The sequence below is a fragment of the Sander lucioperca genome, chromosome 6 (assembly GCF_008315115.2).
Source record: "Sander lucioperca isolate FBNREF2018 chromosome 6, SLUC_FBN_1.2, whole genome shotgun sequence".
Classification (NCBI taxonomy): Eukaryota; Metazoa; Chordata; class Actinopteri; order Perciformes; family Percidae; genus Sander; species Sander lucioperca.
The window spans coordinates 27,146,496-27,155,496 of NC_050178.1; the positions used below are offsets into that span (position 1 = coordinate 27,146,496).

Here is a 9,001-nt window from a genome sequence, read left to right on the forward strand (position 1 = left end):
TGGAGGGATTTAACTATTTGTCTGATTTAAAGGCGCATTCTGTACAGAACACATGTTGTGTGACTGGTAGTTACGTTTAGAAGTCAGAGAGACTAAATCTGATCAGATTACAGATCATCTACAGTGTGTTGTTAATTAATATCAGCAACAGATCACATGTAGAGCATTTTGAGAGCTACTCTTGCATAATTAAAACAACTGGAGACTGTGTACAAGCTGATATATGGGTCTGATAACATTTTATTAAGTCGGAATCGGACCACAGTGTTTCTGTCACTTCCTGTTCAGCCTGAAGGCTGAGTATTTTAAAGAGTGTTTCCTCATTTAATGCTTTGGCTTCCTGCCATTGTTTCTTTGTGCAAAATATGGATCATTTTTAGAGGTTAGGTTAGAAGGGGGATACCTGATTATCTAAGTAAAATTAGCTTGCAGATAACCCTGAGAATAGAGTAGCACAATCACAAATCTTGAACTGCGGCTTGATTACCCATTAGATGCTCTGATTGAGAACTTAAAACTGCAGGCGTCTTATAATAAACAAAAAGGTAATTTTACTGTTTGCTCCCTTACCCGGAAATGACCCGGAAGTATCGTCCATGTGGATAAAGTGCTCCTGTCTTTTGGCCTCAATGAAAGAAAGTTTCCTATTAGACCAACCACTTAAAAAAACTGATCCGAACAGCCAAATCCACGTTCCTGCAAGCTAAACTATGTTCCGGTTATCAACACTTCACCTTACTTTGATGGCGCGGCAACTCCCCAACACATATCCCAGAAGTTCTTGCAGAAGCAACATTTGAAGTGACGGCCAGTGCTGGGATGTAATTAATTACACTAGAAAGTAGTTCTGGTAAATGATCTGAAAGCTATGCGGAGCATGTTGCAATTATTATGTAAGTCATACAATACAATAATTACTTTTTGGCACAGGAAGGAGAAGGGAATTTTCCTTTCTATTTTGTTTACAAGTGACACACATAGCTGTGCTGTTTGGTATGAGGATGCAAATACACGTATCATGCAAATGCGCCAACACACCCACAGATGAAGACGTAGCGTCACTACTTGTCACAAGCATATAAATTGCAGCAACTGCAGTCAGTAAAGGCAGTCTCCTCACAGGTTGAACACTAACATCAGACAAAATGTTGTCCTTCTGACAGGTAAGGGGCTGTTCGTTATTTATATAAAGTGCCACCGGAGGAGTTTTGGGATCTTTAGTAAAATTAGACTTGACCCTCCCTTCGCCAGTAAAAAAAAGTTCTATGACCCTCCAAAATGATTGTGAAAAGAGGCATGACCCTCCCAATCAATTTATGTATGACTTCTGTACTGGTTAGCACTTGGCAAAGATGTGAAGGTGCCCTTTATTTTTTACAGCCATGACTTAGATGATTTAACCTCTGCCTTCTGATCTTACACATCCCACTCCTCTGTTATGGTGTGGTGGCCATTTCAGTAGATTTACTCACTAACATTGTTGTGGAAACACAATAAGCATGGAAACTAAATGCACACTTCCTGCATTACTTCAAATACTAAGTTACTCCTCTAATTAACTAGTATTCATCTGAAATAAAACAATAAAACATTGAGACCATTCAGCAAAGCACACTGGGTAATTAATTCAACACACAAACTGGTTGCTATGGACTCGTCACTAGGCTTCCTCTGTCATTGTATATGTTAGCATAGGTAAAGCTGCCAAAGCTGAACATTATCCAAAACATTATCCAAAACATATATGTTTATTTTTAAAGCAGATTTTAAATTACATTGTAACAATTTAACAATTCGCCCTCATGAAATCCAATCGCGGCACGGCTGTCTTGGAATGCAATAGACAGACGGTGGCGGAATGCCCCGACACTTAAAGTCAACTAAAATGTAACAGTGAACACTCAGTGTTGGACCTCCAGTCTGTTGAGATGCCTCTCCAAACGCAGAAACGAAACAGTCACACCATAAAACGTTAAGACACGTTGAGAAAAAAGATTTTGCTGTAATCCAATGACACGAAAAAAAGTAATCCACAGCGATCAGTAGATCCACAAAAAGGTAAATGATACGGTGTATCCAGCAAGGCCTACGCATTCACCAGCCAGCTCCAAACAGGTGAACGAGGCCTCTCCACATCGCTGTTTAAACAAAGTGGAATAAATGTATAAAAGTCCAAATCTACATAAAACCCGCAATCAATTAGTAAGCTGACATCACATTTATATACATGGCATTTAGGAAACCTTTATTGCAACGTTGGCACGGCAAGATGTCCAGACTAGTGCAACAGTAACTTTAGTTTTTTGCGTCCTGCTGCTCCCATCATCAGCCAGGTTATATTTTTTTTACTAAAGCAGTATATGAAATCTGATGTATTACCTACCACCATTTAGTTGTTTTGTGTTATTTAAAATATTTATAAAATGTCTGGTCATGCCAGATGTAATTATTCCACTAATTGTTTAATTTTTTTCAATGCAATTACCCGTTTAAGCCACCAGGGGGGCAATGCTCCTCCTGCCCCCCCCCAGCAAACTCATGGGTCAGACCCATCTGGTAGCGGGGGCCGAGACTGAGAGCTACATGGAAAAATATGCACCAAACAAGCCACTTTGAAATGTTGCTGTTTTCATTAATACAAAAGTTGTGTGACACCCCTCCCTCCGCCCTACACTAAAACATGTTGGGTGACCCTCCCCTCAACAAAGAATAAAAAGACATGACCCTCCCCTATTTTCCTCCGGTGGTCCATTCCATAAATACCGAACGGTCCCTAAGAAACTCGACCTCTTTTTGTAACTGACACTGAGGGAGGAGAGTATGAAGTGCTGAGAGAAGGGATATTACTTCTATAACTGTGTGTATCCCTTTGCAAAGATAAGACTGAATCACCTGAAATCCTGCCAGCCGCATGGGGAGTTCATCAATTGTTGGTGTTGCTAAAATATAGACTGTTTGTATGAAGTTGGTGGTGATGATTATTAACCCATTTAACCACATGTTGTTTGCAGCTGGACACAATGCGCAGAACTATGACAACAGTTTGAGAGGCATTTTGCATCATGTTTGTCCAGATAAACATGTCTCAGATGAATAGGTAAGTTGCACATGAAGATGAAACCATATATTCAACTTCTGTATTCAGGAGAGTTATCAGTCTGCACATTTAACTATTTATTATTTTCTATTTACTATTTCACTAGTACGTCTGATGCTTCCATTAAATCATTTTGATTTATGTCAAAGCTCCTACAGTCCCAAAAACAAGATCGCCAATGGAAGATTGACTGAAAGGCCTTCGGCGCTACCATAAACTGCTCCTGGTCCGTTTCCACAACTTATATAAAGAACTGAAATAGAATTGCCCGGCCAATCATGTGGTTGCTGGTGTCCACAATTACAATCCAATTACAGCAGCGCACATGGAGACAGAAGGTTGGTGGCTTTGTTGAAATGATGCATTAAAGCAGCCATATTATGCTCATTTTCATGTTCATAATTGTATTTTAATGTTGTACCAGAATAGGTTTACATGGTTTAATTTTCAAAAAACACCATATTTGTGTTGTACTGCACCGCTCTCTCTCACTGCTGCAGATCCTCTTTTCAGCTGGTCTCTGTTTTAGCTACAGAGTGAGACCTCTTTTCTTCTTCTTCTTCTGTACTATCTTTCATTGCACTGCACATGCCCAGTAGCTCAGATGTAGATCATGTCAGCTAGCTAGCTCCATAGACAGTAAAAGAAAGGCTGTTTCTACAACTTCGGTCAGTTACAAGGCAGGATTAGCTGGGAGACTTCTAAATGAGGGCGCACATGGAAGTAGTTCTTTTGTAGATTATGGTGAACTTGTGTGTGTTGTAGCAGTGCTTTGCTATTGAGAACGAGGTAGCATGCTAGCGTTAGCATGCTAGCGTTAGCCATAGCGTTAGCCATAGCGTTAGCATGCTAACGCTACGAGCTAATGGTTGAGGTTAGCCTGCTCGTTTCGGCTTGTGACGTCACAAGCCGTGCCGATTTTGAACAGCTCACCCAGAGACTGAAGGCAGGACACATTCAGAAACCGTATCTCACTCTAAACAGCATGGATGGATTTTTTTCAAAGTTTGTATGTGTGTGGAAGCACCAGAGACACAACATAACACCCCAAATCCCAGAAAAAGTGATTTTTTCATAATATGGGCACTTTAAAACCTAACACTATTGTCTGGTGAATGATTTGAGAAGTTTAAATAATATACAAGCACAGTTATACTTAATTACAACTGAGAGGATAAGTTTATTGTTTTAAAATATATTCATACTTGTTTTTCCACTTATAAATGAATCAATTAAAAGCTTGGTAAATACAAATGTTTACAGGTAAATAAACTGATAAAATGCACACATAACTACATAATAAGCAGAGGTCTAAAATCCATCAACAAACACCTTCAGTGAATACAGCACACTCTTAAAGGAGAGAAGGTGAATCTTTTGTTCTTGCCTTTACTACTAAACAAAAAATCAAAGATACACAAAATGATAAACCTTCAAGTGCAGGTTGAGTTAAACGTTCCCGTTGTTTACTGTATTAACATATTTAAATGTAAATCAGAATGAACATAAACAGTCTCCTTTGATAGCTAATGTAAATGAACACCTTGTTTCTATTTCAGATGGAAGTTTTACTGCTGTCATGTTCCTGATTTTGTCACGTTCAACTGCCAAAAAACACCAATGATCAACTACTTTACGGAATACTTCAGCTGGACAGTCGTCAGCGGCAACTTCGTACCTGGAGTGAAAAGCTCCTTTGATGTTTCAACACAATTATTCCTAATAACAATGGAATTACCAGTTTGCAAATGTTCTTGTTTCTCGTTGACAGGAACCATCGATGGAGTTTCTCATATTGCAGGGGAATGTTTAGTGAAGCTACCAGAAAAATTGGATCCTTGACAAGATGTTTTTCTGTGCTACAATAACACACTGGGTTGATCTCTGAATTAAACCATATTAAGGAATATTTGTGTGCCGCTGCTGCTCGTGCACCAACCAAGACTTACTGTATGACGCATTCTTAAGTGTGCCTGATGTATTTGTTCTGTGAACCAAATGCATAATATAATAGTGAGCATGAAGGATCAAGACATTATCCAGAACGTATCTTTATCAGTCTGAAAGTGTAGCAGGATCAATAATCATCTGCCAAACATGTTTTCCAAGCAATAGTTCACCAGAAGGGTGCCTACTTAATTCAGCACAGCCATGTTGGTATGTAGACTATCAACACATTCTCATGAACAGGTTCATATATCGTACAAAACCTAATGCACAACAGTTTGTATGACGGTTAAGTTCAGTGGTCTTTACAGTTACATTTAGCAGAGAAAAGGTAACGGTTAGCCGGGTACAGAGCACCGTGAAGGGACGGTCGTTTCAGAGGCCATTACAGTTATGTTTAGCCAACAAAATGTGACGGTCGTTAATGCAGTGACGACAGTTAAGTTTCGGCACCAAAATGACTAGTTAAGATTAGAAAAAAACATTGTGGGTGAAAGTCTTTCTGCTTTATGACCCACCCATCCACACCGACCTCTTCCCTATGCGGATGTTCAACAGCAGCCTTCAATGTGCTGCTGACAGTAATAAATACGTAGAATACATACCAATTACAGTGCATTGCCTTGCTATCAATGTCCATATGCCACCTGCACGTTGGAGTCGGAGATATAAGACAGTGGTTCCCAACCTGGGGTCCGGGCACCCCTCAGGGGGGTGGCAAAGATCACAGGGGGGGCACAAGTCTTTATCTGATTTGAGGTTGAGGTAAAAAAAAAAAATATTTGCATGTTAAACAAATTATGATAATATACTAGAATATATAATGTATACAAAAGTCTGTAGGCCTATAAAAACTATGTATTTTTGTTCTTGCTTAAAATTGTAGGCAGGCTACTTAGTAGGCCAGACCTCCGGGACCTCTTAACCTGGGACCCTGCTGTCATCAAGTCAGCTGCTAGCTGTTAGCTGCTATCATCCTCGTTTTTCCTGCCGCCACGGCATCACTATTTTATGAATGAAACATGGCAGAGAAATGTAAAAGTGCTGATAACTCCTCTGTATCAAAAAAGAAAGTAAGGCTCTATCTCGAGAGTTACCTCCACTTCGGTTTCGGGGGGGGGGGGGTCTCAGCTTTTCTTAGACATGAGTAGGGGTGGCGCCAAGGAAAAAAGGTTGGGAACCACTGATATAAGAGACTCATTGCACTTTATTATAGTGATAGCTTTGTAACCATCACTCGTGGGGAAGTACTGGACTACTTTTATAAAGATCAGAACTGCTGATTAAAGATCATTAAGGAAGTGCCCCTAGTTTAACAGAGCTGGCAGGTTTCGATATGTCTCAAGTTGGATTTTATGTCTTATGCAATGTCACTCCTGGTGTTTTATTAGGTTTGTAACATTAAATACTTGACAAATGTTTTACAATTAATTGCTGATCTATAATAGATCATCGTGTCATTCTCTATCAGGTGAAACATGCTTTTGTGATTTTATTTGTGAAGTGGACTCGGCTTAAATACTTTGATATCTCCAAGGTGTGTATGTATATAATGTAAATGTTTAAAATTCTTTTGTTGATTTGAATGCTGATTACTGTACAAAAGACTTTATTTGCTGAACTGTGTTTCATTTACTTGGAAATAAAGTCGACATGAATTATAATATCTGAGTTTCTGAGCTTAATCCCCTGGGTCATAAACACTCCTCACATTCATATTAGTAAAAGTGGGCAAATTAATATTTATATTTTCTCATAACACTGAGTCTTTCCAACAGACAACTAATATGTCAACCCAGTCTCATGGCAGATCGTGAAATGGTCACGTTATTTAATCTATTGATTCGTGTTCACGGGGGCGTTTTTCTCGTTTTTTTCGTTGTGGCCAGCACGAAAATGTAAAGTAATGTATTTCAATGGGAAGCATATTTCGTGATCACAGCACGAATACGGTAGGGAGTAGTATGAAAAGCCGACAATCCACGTATGGAGTTTGGTCGGGGTGGTGGATGGGTCAAACAATACAGGACTTTCACCAGGGAGACCGGGGATCACGTCCCGTTATTGTCGCGCGTCCCCCGCAGCCGTCTCCCGGCGTGTGTGGCGTCCTTTCCCCGTTGTGTTTTTCCGAAACCCAACCTCTGAATAGATGGTTCCCATTTCGTGCTGGCCACCATGAAAAAAAATGAGATAAACGTGTTGTTGTACACGGATCGATAGATTAAAAATAATGTGACAATTACACAAACTGCCGTGAGACCGTGTTGTATATGTTCACTAAACTTTAATGCCAGCAACCAACTTCAACAAATGCTCTGACAACACAAACACACTTTGTCTATGTTATGGGACTTATAGAAACAGAAACATCAGACAGTTTCTACCTATGTTATAGGACTTATAGAACCAGAAACATCAGACAGTTTCTACCTATGTTATGGGACGTATAGAACCAGAAACATCAGACAGTTTCTACCTATGTTATGGGACTTATAGAACCAGAAACATCAGACAGTTTCTACCTATGTTATGGGACGTATAGAACCAGAAACATCAGACATTTTCTACCTATGTTATGGGACGTATAGAACCAGAAACATCAGACAGTTTCTACCTATGTTATGGGACTTATAGAACCAGAAACATCAGACATTTTCTACCTATGTTACGGGAGTTAAATTATTTTAAAACACAACGTGTCATGGTTGTGGTTTTTCCTGTTTTTTTGTAGTCTCAGTTTTTCCTATGTCATGTCTTGTTTGACTTCCTGCCTTGTTTGTTTTCCCGCCTTTGTGATTGTCCGCCCCGCCCTGATGTGTTTCACCTGTTCTTCAGCCCTCATGTCACCTGTCCCTCGTTACTACTCTTGTTACCTTGTGTATTTAGTTTCTGTGCTTTCTTTCTGTTGTCCGGTCATTATCGTTCATGTGTCCTTTCCGTTAATTCCCTGCTGCGCTCCTTTTGCAGTTTGATTCCTAGTGTTTTGGGTATTCCTAGGCTACATTTACATTGCTACAGTTTGGTTTAAAAGGGAATATCTTCTATTACGTATCCCCCTCTCATTTCCCCTGCTCTGGCGTTTCCCTCTCTCATTCCCCCTGCTCTGGCGTTTCCCCCTCTCATTCCCCCTGCTCTGGCGTTTCCCTCTCTCATTCCCCCTGCTCTGGCATTTCCCCCTGCTCTGGCATTTCCCCCTGCTCTGGCATTTCCCCTTCTCATTCCCCCTGCTCTGGCATTTCCCCCTCTCATTCTCCCTGCTCTGGCGTTTCCCCCTCTCATTCCCCCTGCTCTGGCGTGTCCGAGCCCCTAAACCGGAGACATTTGGAAACACTTCTGACCCGTTTTGGTTTGGAATCTGCGGGGTTGTACAGAGACCTTTGGCAACACCGACACTGACGCCAACGTTTCTCCTCCTGATTGGGTCTTATCGGTCACGACGTCTCGTTCTCTGAGACTAATGCTACTGACGTTACCATGGCAACTACCAGCAGCGGGGCGGAGTCTCCACGCTGCCTCCTGTTTATGTCCAGTATACCAGAATGTAGATGAGATATGAGGTTTGGACGTGTTAGTTTAAACAGAGATTAGTTCTTCAGTGGATGAGAGAGTTCTTCTTGGAGATGAAAACATGCTAAAAACGTAGCGGTGTAAATGTAGCCCTATAGTCTTCTGGTTTCTGAGTGTTTTGTCATGGTTGTGTATGTTCTGTTGCCTGTTTTATTTTGAAGTCTGTCTTTTCTCCCTGGTCATGTCTTGTTTTACTTCCTGCCTTGTGTTTTCCTGCCTTTTTTGATTGTTCTGCCCAGCCCTAATGTGTTTCATCTGTTCCTTTCCCTTGTGTCACCTGTTCCTTGTTTAACCTCGTTACCCTGTGTATTTAGTCTCTGTGTTGCCTTTCTGTCTTGTCGGATTATTGCTTGCTTTTTGCTGTTGTATGCTGTCTCTGTTCTGTCGTGG

At 40.6% G+C, this 9,001-nt stretch overlaps 1 long non-coding RNA gene across 1 annotated transcript; it reads left to right on the forward strand.

The window, feature by feature from the left end:
* Positions 1-1,122: 1,122 nt before the first annotated feature.
* Positions 1,123-3,332, forward strand: LOC116054829. The gene is made up of 3 exons (XR_004106146.2): positions 1,123-1,163; positions 3,012-3,097; positions 3,247-3,332. It is a non-coding gene; the product is annotated as an uncharacterized LOC116054829 (long non-coding RNA).
* The last annotated feature ends 5,669 nt before the right edge of the window (positions 3,333-9,001 follow it).